We start from the raw sequence: 14,854 nt of genomic DNA on the forward strand, positions 1-14,854 counted from the left end.
TTCCCAGTACTGCTTTGCCAATCCTCATGTTCTGAGCACAGGAATCAGGACTTTCATCTAACTTGGGCAATTATTTTCTAGTGCTAGGCATTAAACTAACTATGCTCCTTTTGGTGATGGCACTAACCTTAACTCTGCTACCAAAAACTGATCCAGCGGTAATTACCTGGTAATTTCCCTATTCAAAACCTCATTACCTATTGTTTACCGCTGTAAAGGGTGAAATGATGGACCTTTTGATGACCGTGAAACAGGAGACTTTACATAAATATGAAAATTAAATGCAAACAATATTAGAGGCAATAATGAGAGTGGTGAGTTATTTTAAATGGTTTTATTTTAAGTCAAAAGTTAAGGTTCTCTGACTCTTTATTCATTAGTCAAATATCAATCAGGTTACAGAATTGAAAAGTAGGTTTAATACAGAACATATTGCAGTATGCATATAAGCATCACATATAGGAAGGGAAATGTGGCGCAAATTGTCAGTCAAAACTCTTAAAGAGTTTCTAAGAAAAAGAGTAAGTCTTACAAGGTTAATCAATAATTAATAATGGCAAAAATCTCCCATAAAGAGAAATAAATGCACAGGAGGACAAATACATCTTTTCAAACGCAGTTAGTTAAAGCATGAAATTTAAAGTTTAGCACCTAAAATCTAAATCTGTTCTGATCCTTTCAGCTCTTTCTCTCTGCCTCGCTGTGCTACTCTGTGTCTCTGTCTCGGGCTGCAAAATAGCCCCCACAGATGACAGGCCCTCCTTTTCTCTCCTCCCCGTCTCTGTATCCAGCACAGAAACTGGGCCTGGCCCTCAGAAAAAAATGAGCAAAAAGAGGCACTCCTCCCACTTGTAAGCCATGTTTCAAGTAAAGGTTCACGTGCTCGGTCCTCATAGCTGATCCAATCAGAACTTCAAGACACATCATCTCCCCATGGGCTGACTGGATACGTCATTAATCAGGCGTGTTCTTGTTCAAACTTCAGTCTTGTGATTTATGAAAAAAAAGTGTGCTCTTCTCTCCACGTTTAAACAGGCTACAAAAATATGCAACATAGTGAAGGTCGAACGGAAACCGGAGGGAGTGATTTATTAACAAAGCCCTTTCATTGAAAGTTGGTAGGGAAGAAGAGCACATTCAATTCTAATGTTCAAGGGCAAAAACTGCAGCAAGCTGAGTCCACTAAAGCAAACTGAAATCAAGTGGTTTCCTACACTGTGAAACACAATTCAGCACATTTCTACTCTTGCAAAAATGCATGATGCCATTTTGAAAGTACAAATACATTTTCTAAATTAATGTGCATTCTATACTGAGAGTACATATGGATTAATCACATATAAACATGGCAGTTCAACTAATTGAGCATGTTTTCACATGAAAGCATCTCCAAACTGAAGCATTTTGATCAGGCCTTATGTTTTCATCTTGCTTGTGCCACAATCTGCGTGCCATTTTAGAACTCATGTCTGCAGCTTTTTGTCATATAATAATGCATACATTTTATAGGTGAAATCTAAGCTCCAATACTAGGCTAAACTCGCTGACTAATAGATAAAAGCTGAGTAGGCTGGCGACTGGGACTCACACTTGTTCACCATCGCTCAGGGTTTCCCTGACTTTTGGTTTTGTTTAAAAGTTTGGTTAGATGTTTCAGGAAATTTAGCACTTCACACTTACACTTAAATTTTGCACCTAAAATTATTGGAAGGAGAATGGGAAATGGGGGAGGGGAGGAATGTGGGACTGGGGGTTGGGGGGTGTTTGGAGCGGGGGGTCTGGATGGGGAGGAGGGGGGAGGCGGGAGAGTCAGTAATGTGTGGTTTAACCAAGGGCAGAGACAACCTAAAAAAACAAATGTGGCCCTCTATTTAAAAAAAATAAAAAGGAAAGAAAACGGGGGTTGTCTCTGATATCTATACGGGGTTACACTTAAAATCTGATAATGAGTACACCAAACAAACTTAGAATTGTCTCGATAAACATCTGCGGTCTGAATGACCCTCTGAAAAGACAAAAAACTGCTCAGGTTCTGCGATCAAAGGGGCGGACATTGTGTGCCTCCAGGAGACCCACATCGAAGGGGCACAGAAATATTTGCTGAATTCCTTAGGATATAAAATTGTTGGGGCAACATCGCAAGGCGCTCGGGCTAAGGGAGTTGGGATTCTGGTTCGGAAAACACTACCTTTAGCAGCTAACCAGATAAGATCTGACTCTTTAGGGAGATGGGTGATTGTAAGGTGCTCTTTCCCCTCTAATGTTGCTTTTACGTTATGCTCTATTTATGCGAGTAATCTAGATGACCCAGGGGTAATCAATGGTATAAACGAAGAGTTAGCACATTGGCCACTGCCTGTAATTTTATGTAGTGACTTAAATCTAAACTTGCCTAGTACCTGGAAATCTGATAAATCCTGGAACTATAGAGGAAGGAAACCTAAGGTTTTCCGGGCAGTGCTCAACTTGATAAGCACTCATGGTTTAACAGATGTTTGGGCTCATTCGAAACCTGATCAAGACAGCTTTACTTTTTTTTCAGCCCCTCATTTATCATTGGCAAGGCTTGATTATTTTCTAGTCTAGTTTTCATTAGCCCACAATTGTTGTATCGAAACTGCCCCCCGATTATTGTCGGACCATAATCCACTCATTTTAAATCTAGAGGGATGGGCAGCTAGGGGACCCAGTTCGAATTGGACATTTGAAAAAGCACTTCTATATGACAACAGCTATCGAGAACATATGATGGGCTGGATCCAAGAGTTTCTGAACATAAATATCGGGACAGCACCAACAGTGGTGGTATGGGACACATTAAAGGCAGGCATAAGGGGGAGACACTCCGATTTCCATTAGAAAGAACAAAAAAGAGAAAATACAGGGTAATCTCTTACAAAATCAAATGATAGATGCGGAAAATAAAATAATACAGGCCGTCCAGGCGGGAATAGGAATAGAAGAAGCACAGACAATGGTAACAGTTACAAAAGCAGAGATAGGGACCATGTTAGCAGAGAGAATAGCTGCAAAATGGGCATCGTCCCAAGAAAAACTTTACGAATGCAGCGAGCTCATTGGCCATCAATTAGCTATCTCCACTAGGCAACAGATAACTGTAAATGCAATCTCCTCAATATAAACAGACTCCGAAGCGATAACTACTGACCCTATAAAAATAAAGGAGGCCTTTAGGGAATTTTACGAGACACTATATCTCGAAGAGACGGTAAGGTGTATAGAATATAGAGAAATTGAGATCAGCGATTACCTAGAGACAACACCGATAGCCAAACTTAATAGCGATAATCACGATTTAATGGAAATTTCTCCAGTCTGGGAGGAAATTGCAACTGCATTAGCAAGTCTTCCAGATGGTAAAGCCTCTGGAATGGATAGCATTACGATTGTATTTTTTAAAGTTTTTTCGCAGCAAATAAAAGATCTTTTCACTGATGTAGTGGTTTCTATCTTTGACGGGGCCTCTCCACCGAGTTCTTGGTCAACCACAAAAATTGTAATATTTCCCAAAAAAGATAAATCACCCCTGGAAATGCCATTGTATAGACCTATAACCCTTATTAATACTGATTCTAAAATATTTTCTAAGATCATTGCCTCTAGACTATCCCTAAATATTGAACCACTAGTCTTTAATTGGCAACATGGGTTCATTCTGAAAAAGGGCACAGCCGAGCATATCCTCCGGACCATCACTTTATATGACGCCGCAGGAGTGACAGGGAACTCAATCTCATTAATCCTTCTGGACGCTGAAAAAGCGTTCGATCGGGTCTCCTGGCAATTTTTATGGGCTGTCATGCGGCGGATTGGCTTTGGCCCTAGGATAGTCCAGGCATTACAGGCGCTATATCAAAACCTTACAGCTAGAATATTAATGAATGGACATTTGTCAAAACAGATAAGGATATCACGAGGGCCGAGGCAAGGGTGTCCCTGCTCCCTGTTACTCTTTGCCCTGTATATAGACCCTCTGATTAAAAGAATTGAAATGAATCCTGAAATAATAGCAGTTAGTAGGTTTGGCACTAACACAAAGATTATGGCTTACGCCGATGACTTAGCCATAATAACACCAGAACCTAAATAGCGTATTAGGGCTCTGGAACAAGAAGCCCAGGAATTTGGAATGATATCTGGATATGCCCTTAATAAAGCAAAAACGCTGATTGTCATAAATGAGAAAATAACACAGAATCACTAAGAAAGCCAAATATTTAGGGGTCAACATAGTTTCAAACCTAGATTCATTAGATAAAGAAAATCAGACCCCGCTAGCAGCTGACATGAAGTCACTCCAAAAAATCAACAACTTATATCCGACAATAGTAGGGGGATGTAATGTTTTAAAAATGACTTATTTTCCTAAGTTACTTTATTTCTTAAGGACATTCCCGCTAGATTTTAATAATAATATGCTACGTATTTTTGAAAAAAAAAATCCCAATTTATTTGGGCCTACTCACAGCCGAGAAGGGCTTTTAATCTACTCTCTCTACCTAGAGATAGAGGAGGGTGGGCTCTTCCCAATATAAAATGATATTATTGTGCTGCCGCTCTGCAATACAGCTCTTAATTTCTTCAGGACTGCCTTCTCCTTACATTTCACTTTTAGGGGAAAGTGCTAGGGGCTGTCTCTGGCGTCAGTTGGAATGTGGCTATTTCAAGCGGGTCAGATTTAAAACTTTGATGAGCGCCTATAGGTTTTTTTTTAACATTCGCAAATTGCTTGGACTGGCTATTATACCTCTATCAGAAATAACTATAATCTACCACTTATCTTCCAAAATGCCTATCTTCAACAGTGGAATCAGGCTGGCATCCTTACATTGGGGAATTTGATTACCCCTGATGGTATTTGGCCATTTAAAACTCTTAAAGCCCGTTATAAACTGAGCAACAATCAGATATTTCGGTACAATAGGGTTTGCAAGGATAGATCTTCTAGATAAACTGTTCGGGTCAAGCCTACCACGGATAGGAAGTATGTATTCTATGCTAAACGAACGACGACCCGATGACACAAGTAAAATAGATGCAAAATGGCAGCTGAAATTAAACGCTCCACCTAACACCTTCTGTGAAGCTTTGAGTCTTGCACAAACATATTTACTGTCACCTAAATTGCAAGCACAATTTTATAAAACGGGATTTTTTCTATATATAACTCCTAGCAGGATTGCTAAATGAGGTACGGGCAGTGGAACAACTTGCCCGAGGTGTGCTGAGTATAGTGCAGATTCTGTGCATATGTTTAGTACATGCTCAAAGCTAGAACCATTATTGAAAGAAGTTCAGCGGTTTTTAAGTGGAGTTCTACTACTAGATATTCAACTTACACCAACCACTATTATGTTAGGACTGTATGACACGATCGATTTGAAAACAGGGGGCGCATTACTGTTTGTCGCAATGACTATCCTTAGGATCTGCATTGCTACATACTGGAAAGATCTGAACCCTCCCTCTATCGGTCAATGGCAAGCCAGACTATTAGCTACCTATAAATTAGAGAAGGCTATTTATGCTTAAAAAGGCAGATATGCAAACAAAAAAGGGACTAGTGATTTGGGACCCCCTGACTGGATGGCTTAATACACTGAATATGCAGGAAATACAGTAATCGCTTTGTGCTATTATGACGTTATTATGTCTTTCTTTTTTCCGCTCCTCTTTCCCTGTCTTTTTTCCCTCCCCCCCTCTTTCGGGCCCGCCCTCTCCTCTCCTTCTCCCCTTTGGCGCCCCTCCCTCCCCTTTTACTCCCTACATCTGTTTTTTCTCTTTGCTAATAGAGCCCTTTTTTCCAAACAGGATTTGTTGTTTAAATAGTGTTAAACTGTTTTTTTATTTGGTTGATTCCCACTGCTTGTAAACATAACATTTATTGTTAATAAGTATGGACCAGGGGAGAGGGGTGGGGGGAACCATGTCTGGCGAAGAAGTATTTGACTTTGTATTCTATTGTAAGGCTTAAATAAAAAAAAACAGAATAGACGCGTAAAAACAAAACTAATCGATCGACGGGTATGGTTTATATACTTTTTGGTTATTGAGTAGTCTATGGAAGGAACATGCGGCTCCACCCATTTAGATGTCACGTTTTACAGTTGACACTTGCTCACGTTTTCACTGTTTAACTTGTGCACGTGTTGGGAAAAGTTACAAAATGTGAAGCGGTAAAGGTTTCGATTTCGATCCTCACACCTATAAGCTCCTTAATATGTACATACATTGGAGAGCTTAAAAACTGTTACCCAGCAAACCGTGTCATTTTCTTTCTCGTGACTAAAAACATCTATTAATTGCCGTAATTGTAAATAGAAGATATAAAAAAAATATGTGCTAATTTTTCTCATCACTATGGTTTTAAATTGAAAAAATTTCAGTATTTGTAAAGCATACAGCTACCTTCAGAGAGGTGTCCCGGTACTCGGGGGCATCGGGAAGATTAAGCAAGGTATTGCCCACAGTGACATAGTGGTGGACTAACATGCCGCCGGAGCCGGGAATCGAACTGTGAACGCTGTTGTTCGAAGTCAGGTATCATAGCTGCTGCATCACACTTTTTCCACACTTAGATGTTAATTAGTGCTAATTAAATTTGAAACATTGTTAAATTATAATTGATAACACACTACTGTTACAGTTAGTTTTTCACTACAAAAAGTATGCACTTTTAAAAAATTTTTTACTTAAAAACAATATAGGTTTCAGGGACATTGCATTGTAGTTAGAAATTAGCATTTATAAAACCTTCGAAATTCACTGAAAAAACCATACAGCTAACATGTGTTCGTCGATAGGTAGTTAACACCTGAACTACTTCAGGGCTGCTACACAGGTAGATTCCTATTCCTCCAAAAGTCAAGGATCAGAAAAATTTGGCATGCCACTACGCACACACAGAGTACTCTCCTTGATGTGATACCCTATCTTGAATGGATACTTTGTTTGTAAACAGTTAAGTTTAACAATTGATTTGTTTGTGGTACTTGTGTGCCAAATTTTCCTGATTCTTGACTTTCAATGGAATAGGAATCTACTTGCATATCAGCCCTCAAGAAGTAAAGGTGTTACCTACCTAGTGACGAAACACGTGTTGGCTATAAAGTTCTATGTGGATGTAGAGTTCTTTGTTGGCTATACTACTTTTATCTGTTTGGAATATATACTGGCTGTAACAATTTCTACTAGACCAATATGAAGATTTTGGATGACACCTTCTTCGCCCGAACAGAGGAATTTGATTAAAGTGGACTGCTATCTATCGTTATTGGATTTTACACTGATTTTCTAAACCTGTTGAGTGCTCAAATTAGCTTGTTTACATACCATGTCCTCCTCTCTTGGTAGATGTATTAGGGTTGTATGGTAACTAACCCTCTTTTCCTTGAAGCACCACCCATAGACAGCTGTGATTTATATTTCCTCATATACACTGCCAAGTGCCTTTTGTTGTCTTCTGTGTCCTGGTTACTATAGTGTCTATCAAGAATGATAATTTAATGTTTAAGGGGATCATTCTGCATAAATGCTTGCCTTTTACATAATAATGCGATATATACTTTAATGTTCCTTTTGTTAACTTAAGTACATCACCTCTAAGGTTCTCCACAAAGCCTTCCGACTCTATTTTAGAATTCCAGCGGAAGCGAACAGTCACAGCCAAAGAGGCATGCTGTCAGAGTAGATTTGTTGCTGCTGGAGTAGATTTTCTATGGTCGTGTGGTCTTGCGCAACACGTGATGCCATTTGTGCTGTTTTTTCAGTATTGCCCACGCTACTTGCACTGAATTGCAGAACGAGCAACATAGTTCCTGCCCGTTGGGGGAATTTCGCTGTATCTAAATTTTCCTGTAACTTTGTGGAATTCCTCCATTTTCCACGCACCCCTAATCATAACCTCCAAGCATGAGTTATCTGTATTTTTTTGTTGTTCACAAATTACTCATTTAGGACTGTAAGCGGCACAATGGCCAAGCGGGTGGAAGGGAACACGGAACACACACAGTAGTAGCTTTTCTGGGCCTTTCTTTTATTATACGGCCGTCCTTTATGGGCACGTCCTTTTATCAATCCCATAGTCCTGGTGGAATGTTCAGAAAAGTAAACAGGCTGGGTCCAACAAATGAAACACAATAACAACAAAAAGGGTAGGAGATAATCTTCTTCTTCTTGGCCGTCTTCAGGGGCTTGTATCCGGTATCCGTGGGTCTTGCTGCCTCTTACGGCCAGGTGCACCACAAGAAGGGAAAGAAAAAAAACACAGAGATTAGCTCAAGGCATCCTGTTAGGGGTCTAAGTGCCACTACCACCATGCGTTGTGTAGGGGAAGGAAGCGGGAAAACACTGGGTTACAGGGGATAAGTGATCGGGAAGTACGTCCAAAACTACACGTGGCTTAATGTCCCGAAGAACCCCACCAACCCCACCAAAACGATCCCTTCAACGCTACTTGCCTTGGGCCACGACCCGGGATCAGGGCCGTGGCGTTGGGTCCCGGGTGTCCTTTCCCTTCTCTGGGCCTCTGGGCTTGTCCACAGTGTATGCTGTAACAGAGGTCTCTGAACTCCTGACTCCCGCTCCGCTGGGCTCCTCTCCTGAGTCCTCGCGCTCTCCAGCGTTTCCTCCGCTGGGCTCCTCTCTCGATTCATCACGCGCTCGGCTCTTCAACTTCAACTCCATTGCTCCTCCGTCTTTCCCACCAACAACTCCCGTGTATGAATCCCCGCCCTTATGTCTGTCCACTTGTGACGACTGCATCGCTCCCCAGTGCCACTAGACCGCTGGGTTCTTCTGGTCTTTCTCCAGGGTCCCGGCCCGAGTTGTTCCACTTCCGGTCCGGCGTTCCCCTGACATCCTCACAGGGACTTAAGCATGAAGGCGGTGGACTATTATGTGTCATCTACGAGTTGCATTCTAACTCTCTTAGTCATTGATTATGTGTCTGGTAAGGTTGTAAATCCTTTATCTTCTAGACGTTGCATGAAAATTCCCTTGCCGAAGCATATGTTATCCGAAATGCATGGGGAGTTACAATGTACTGACTGTATTGAGATCAACACAATACACAGGAATTTCATGAAGTTTGAACATTGATATGATAGAATACATTTTGGTTTAAAATTGTTGTACTTGCGAGTATAAATTGATTGAAGGGTTCACTACCCATGTTTTTCTGTGCGGCTTTGGACTATAATTTACTCCAATTATAGCATCTTTCAAATTATTCTGACCGAAGAACGGAGGGACAACTAAGCCAGTACCTTTGAACGTTATACTTTGTCTAAATATTACAACGTTTGATTTGGAGTGCTCAAAGAACTTATTATTTGAGTTTGCCTCTGAATTTAAGCCATTTGAAGCCCTTGGTATTAAACTCTACCAAGATGTTGGTATCTGTATGCAATTTCTCCATGTCGAACATCACAACTGTTGCATGCTGCTGAATGCCCTGAAAAGCATCATTAGCTGTAAGACCAGCAACTATCCTTTACCTTACTCCCTGGAAAGTGATTCAGTGTGCAGTAATGCACATCTAATCTCTTGTTGACAACTGATCCACGTGTCTGTTGTGAGATGGATGAACTGAACAGCGCACTGCTTCATAGCTTTGACAACGAATTGCAGCACTTCATGATGCAGAGTTGACACAGTCACTCTGGCACAATAGGTTTGCCTGGGAATCTTCCATTTTGGGCAGAGGGCCACCACAAATTCCCAAAAATCCCATTTCTTCCACAAATAAGGGAGGAGGCCAATCACTAACATTTTAGCCAGCTTCCAAGGGTTGAAACAAGCTTTTAAGTGGTTCTGGTGGTGCACAGACTCCTTGACAAACATAGCCTTAATAGTTGCTTGTTTTTCTTGTGGTACTTGGGGAGAGGAGTTGGCCTAATGGCTAGGGTGGTCGACCTCGATTCTGGGGAACTGGTTTCGAGTCTCGGCAATGACGCTGAACATCCTGTGCTGCTGGGCAAATCACTTAATCTCCCCATGCCTAAGAAAAATGAATGTATCCTCATATAATGCAACTTGTTCTATGTAAAGCACTCTGATATCCGATTTGAATATACTGTACGTGGAAGTAATAGCAAGAATAGGCAGGGTGGCCAGCAGCAATCAGAGACGTCTGTGCTCGAAAGTCGTTTCGAGCACAGACGTCTCTGATTACTGCTGGCCACCCTGCCTATACTTGCTAATTCTTCCACGTACAACTAATTCAGATGACTATTGTGACACTATATTTATTTGTGTCATCGAACTTTCTTTTTTGCTAGTGGAATACAATTGAACCACAAATATTGAATTCTGAGCCCTGAAGAAGTCTCGACAGAGACGAAACTCATTGGCTAAAAGAATCATTTGTGTGATCTTTGGATTTTAAACGTCTGAGTATATTATATGAATAAAGAACAATTATTTCGACCACAAGCAACATGTCAGGTTTCAATGAACTTTAATGAGATCTTCTAAATGATGGGTGCTAATTCCATTTGTTGTTTTTAATGACAAGGTTAGCTTCAAAGGGAAAGTCACCTTTGATGGTCAAATGGTGGACACATACAAGAGGGGCTTCTCTTTTCTGCTGGTAGACAGCGAGGGGTCATGAACAGCTAGGGGATATGGTTGCCAAAACAGCTTTCCCATGGGCGTGTAGCCCTCAGGTAGCCACACCTCCTGGGTGGACTATGCACAAAGAGAAAAGGGTTCTGCCATCTTGGCAGTGGGTAGAATATTGTCCCCTGGGATAGCTAGATGTCACATATTGCAAGAAGTCATCATGAGGTGGGAGGGGACCTGGTAACCCTTCGCTAGGAGTCACCTTATCCTGGGAGGACAAGTTGTTAGCATAAAAGTGTCATCCCTAGCACCCAGACCTCATATCATGTCTGTACTGGAGAGAGGATAGAAGGACTGCCCTGCTGTTCCCTGAATCTGACGAAGAGAGGCTGCATGAAAGACTGGACTGCAACTGCTCCTCCTGGTCTAGAAAGGAGAGGACGGTGCCTGTGGTGCCCTAGTTGAGGAAATGTCATTCCATGAGACCCAAACAAAAGAGGTGAGCTCCAAGAGTCAATTGGCTGACTTCCTGTTTCAGCTCCAGGGCCACAAAAGCTGAAAAATCCACCTTGGTGAGCTGGTAGAATAGCACTTAGTCACTGCTGACTGCCGGAGTGCAGCCCAGGGGACTGAATAGTGACACCCAAAAGTTGCACACGCGTCTGCTGGACCCTGAAGAACCATCACAGTGTAGTATGAACGCTCAATGTAAACACTAGCGCAGTTTAAAGGAACCACTGGGTTCACTGTGACCAGAGACCAGTAGACCAATGGCAAAAATATTTTTATCAGGACTTCACCTGGACATTGACGACATCAACCTCTGTGGCCAAATTCACCCCATCATGTTCGTGGACCGATTGGTAAACCTAGGAAGACCCCCATTGACCAGATCAGCATCCTGTGCATCTTCAGCAGCATCCTGTATCCCTTGCATCAGGACCACTTCATTGATGCCTATGGAGGTTTGCCCATAGAGCCTAGAACTGGAGGGGAGACTGCTTTGACTGTACTGCTAAGGCTTTTTGGTCCCCCTGACTTGCTCCCTGACAGTGTTGGTCACACAAAGTAGGCTGGAGTAACCTAAAACAACTTTACAAAATGTTTTCAAAAGTTTTCGTAGTAACTGATAACCGCTGTTGTTGTCAAAGCTTGTTTGCATTCTGAGTAAAAAGATGTGATAATTTATATCCCTGGAAACCTTGTGGATTTTGTTTACTTTGGTGTCTAAAAATTCATTATAATAAGATCCATTTTTATAAATTGATGTTGGATTTCCTTTGTGTCGCATTTCTTTCTTGTTCAATTATTTTGGTACTTCTAAATTATTTGCACTTGTTTCTTTGTTAAAGTCTGACTGCTCAAAGCCACAGCTACCCAGGATTGAGCTAAGATCTACAAACAAGCCTACCTGGCCCCAAAACATGTTTGTCAGTTTAACCCCTTCGCTGCGGCGGGAATTCTGCCGCAGCGCTGGGGGGGGTTTGAGGGTAGCACGGTGGCGCTGTGCTCATGACGGAGCCACTCCGTCATGAGCCACGGTTGAGCTGTGCTCATGACGGTGTGGTTCCGTCATGACTCCGCCCACTGCGCTAATCGCCCGCACAGGCGGGGAATCAGCGCAGCGTGGGAGGAGCGGCCGCCAACGGCCACGGCATGATGGAACCACTCCGTCATGAGCACACGGCGACCGTGGCTCATGACGGAGTGGTTCCGTCATGAGCAGGGAGGGGTTAATACACGGTGCGGTTGCACAAATACTCTATATAACAAACTGAAATTCCTCACACACTTACTAACTGACTCAACAAAATGGTTGTCACCACTTGGCCAAAAGGAAGGAGTCACACACAAACACATTGGCTGAAAAAATGGCCACCACTGAATGGCCAGCAAAGAAAGAGGCATGGAGAACAAAATATACATGGCAACCTATGGCAAACACACACATTTGCTACACCAAATGTCCACCAATGTCACACGGTCATCAAAGAAGGAATCATGGATTAGAAAGAAACCGTTGCCCTTCCTGCCTGGAGTATCCCCCCCACCCCCCCCACCGCCCCGAGAAAAATAACTTTTAGCATTGCAGGGAAATAATTGAAAATATGTTTTTTTAACCAATGTATCTGGGCACACACATGCTACTACCCTTTACCCTCCAACAAGAAAGTAGTCTGCAGTATAACATTGTTCCAGTGCTTCTCACAGTACAATTTTCCCTGAAGGGAGAATCGGTTACACAACGTGGAACCATGGCGTTTAAATCGGTAATTATGCATTACAAGAGTAATGCGGAGTTACTGAATTTCTCCAATTACTCCGAAGTAATTAAAAGTATACCCAGGCCTAGTTAAAAACTGAACAGTGATAAGATATAGGTCATCCTGCTTGGGAAAGCTGACTCCATTTGGAAATCCAACTGATGGCCTTGTGCACTCGGACTGCTCCTACACCTAAGCAATCAGCAAGGAATCTGGGCATCATAGCTGATAACACACTCTCTATGAAAGAACAGGTCACCACTTTCTGAAGGACCTGTTATAGCATCTTGCTCTTACTTTTCAGAATCTACAGCTGGCTATTTGTTACTAGTTGCCTGGATTAGAAGAATGCCCTGTATCTGAGCATAGCGGGCATATTGTTCACGTCTGCAAATCTCCAGAATACTGCTACCCATTTAATCTATAATCTCTTGTTCATATCACTTTCCACTACCATCCTAAGGTCATTACTTTGGCTGCCAGTACATAAGAATGCTATTTTCAAATGTCTTTACCATGCTAGCAGAACAATTTACTCAGTGGGCCTTTCTACCTGCACAGCAGAGCATCTTTTTCTAGACCATCCAGAACTCTGAGATCAGCCAAGCAGGCCCATTCATCATGCTAGAGTGCGAAGTCCATCTTTTACCTACCTTGTTGCCCTTCAATGGAATGCCCTCACTGTGAATCTGCGTCTTATATCAAACCTATCTACATTTCAGAAACTTCTCAAACCTTGTTTTTTATAAATCTTGGCAGTCTATTGAGGTCCCTTTGCCATGTAAAAGTTATTTGCTCCTAATATGGCTGCTCCAGGATATCCCCTCAGTTCCCGTAAGGTGCATATTCACATAACATAGCTAAACACCTGAGGCATCTGATCACTTGATAGTGTCTACACCTTTGTTTTTTGAAGTGCAGATTGCAAAATTTACCCTTATCTGGATCACCAAACGATTTGTGCCTGTGAACCTGATCAAGGCCAAGGCCCCCCATTTAGTAAGCTCCTAGGCATACCTGATGGCTGTATTAGTATGCAGAGCTTTAAAAGGAGTAATTCAATGGGACATTTGTGACAAATGAATGTTTTCAGTGCACATATACCTACAAATGGGAGGTATTCAGTCTCGGCAAACTCTTTAGGACAATGGCCATACTCATTGAACAATACTACACTTGAATCATCGTCACACCCACAGAAATGAGGAGCAGTACAAGTTGACTGTAATGTGAAGATAAGATCAGTGATGCCCAGGGTGTCTTTTGGTCATGCTTTTTATATTATCATTGAATGTTCTGACCACAAAAGCCTATCATCTGAGGTGTTGACCAACACCAATACCTCACACAGGAAGATATCTGGGTACTAAAGAGGTTGACAAAGTCACAAAACTGACCACCTGTCAACTATCTTACTTCTTGCATCATGCTATTAAGCCACTCTAAATCTACATGCCTATATGTTTCTTCTCATTTAGGGGCTAACACTGTTCTGCTTGGAAAGACCCACTGACTATGCCAAACTGTCATCCCTTACAGGATGTCTAACACAATATACATTGTGAAGAATCAACTGAAGCAAGTGCTATGGCAGAATGTAGCATGGTGATGTTGGACAGCCATTTAATTGGAATTGTTGTGTTCTTCATATCTTATCAATAAGTGAGATCAGGACCACTGTTAAACTATGTGATTTGAATACCAGCAATGCTTAAATCAAGATTCACTAATTCTGGATGCACAAGGGATTAAACCATCCACACCATCTACAGTCATCAAACCATGTGGAATTTGAGGCAGTAGACAGGAACCCAGTATCTGTAGTCGTTACCGAGCCTTTGGGAGAATGTCTTTTGTGTGTGTTTAGTGTTCTCACCATAAGTAGGGTTAATCACTTCAGGTGTGGACCTTCATGACATCGGTGCCCAACTATGAATCTCCTTTCCTGGGGATTTATATGAATCTCAGATTCCCATCATTTCATAGATATCTAAAAGACTAATTTT

At 41.9% G+C, this 14,854-nt stretch overlaps 1 protein-coding gene across 1 annotated transcript in view; it reads left to right on the top strand.

Annotated features, from left to right (window-relative positions):
* The window catches only part of LOC146860897 (uncharacterized), a 1,545,865-nt gene that overhangs the window by 148,368 nt on the left and 1,382,643 nt on the right, over positions 1-14,854 (top strand). The gene's annotated exons all lie outside the window — the stretch shown is intronic.

Source organism: Triturus cristatus, chromosome 3_1 (genome assembly GCF_964204655.1).
Source record: "Triturus cristatus chromosome 3_1, aTriCri1.1, whole genome shotgun sequence".
Classification (NCBI taxonomy): Eukaryota; Metazoa; Chordata; class Amphibia; order Caudata; family Salamandridae; genus Triturus; species Triturus cristatus.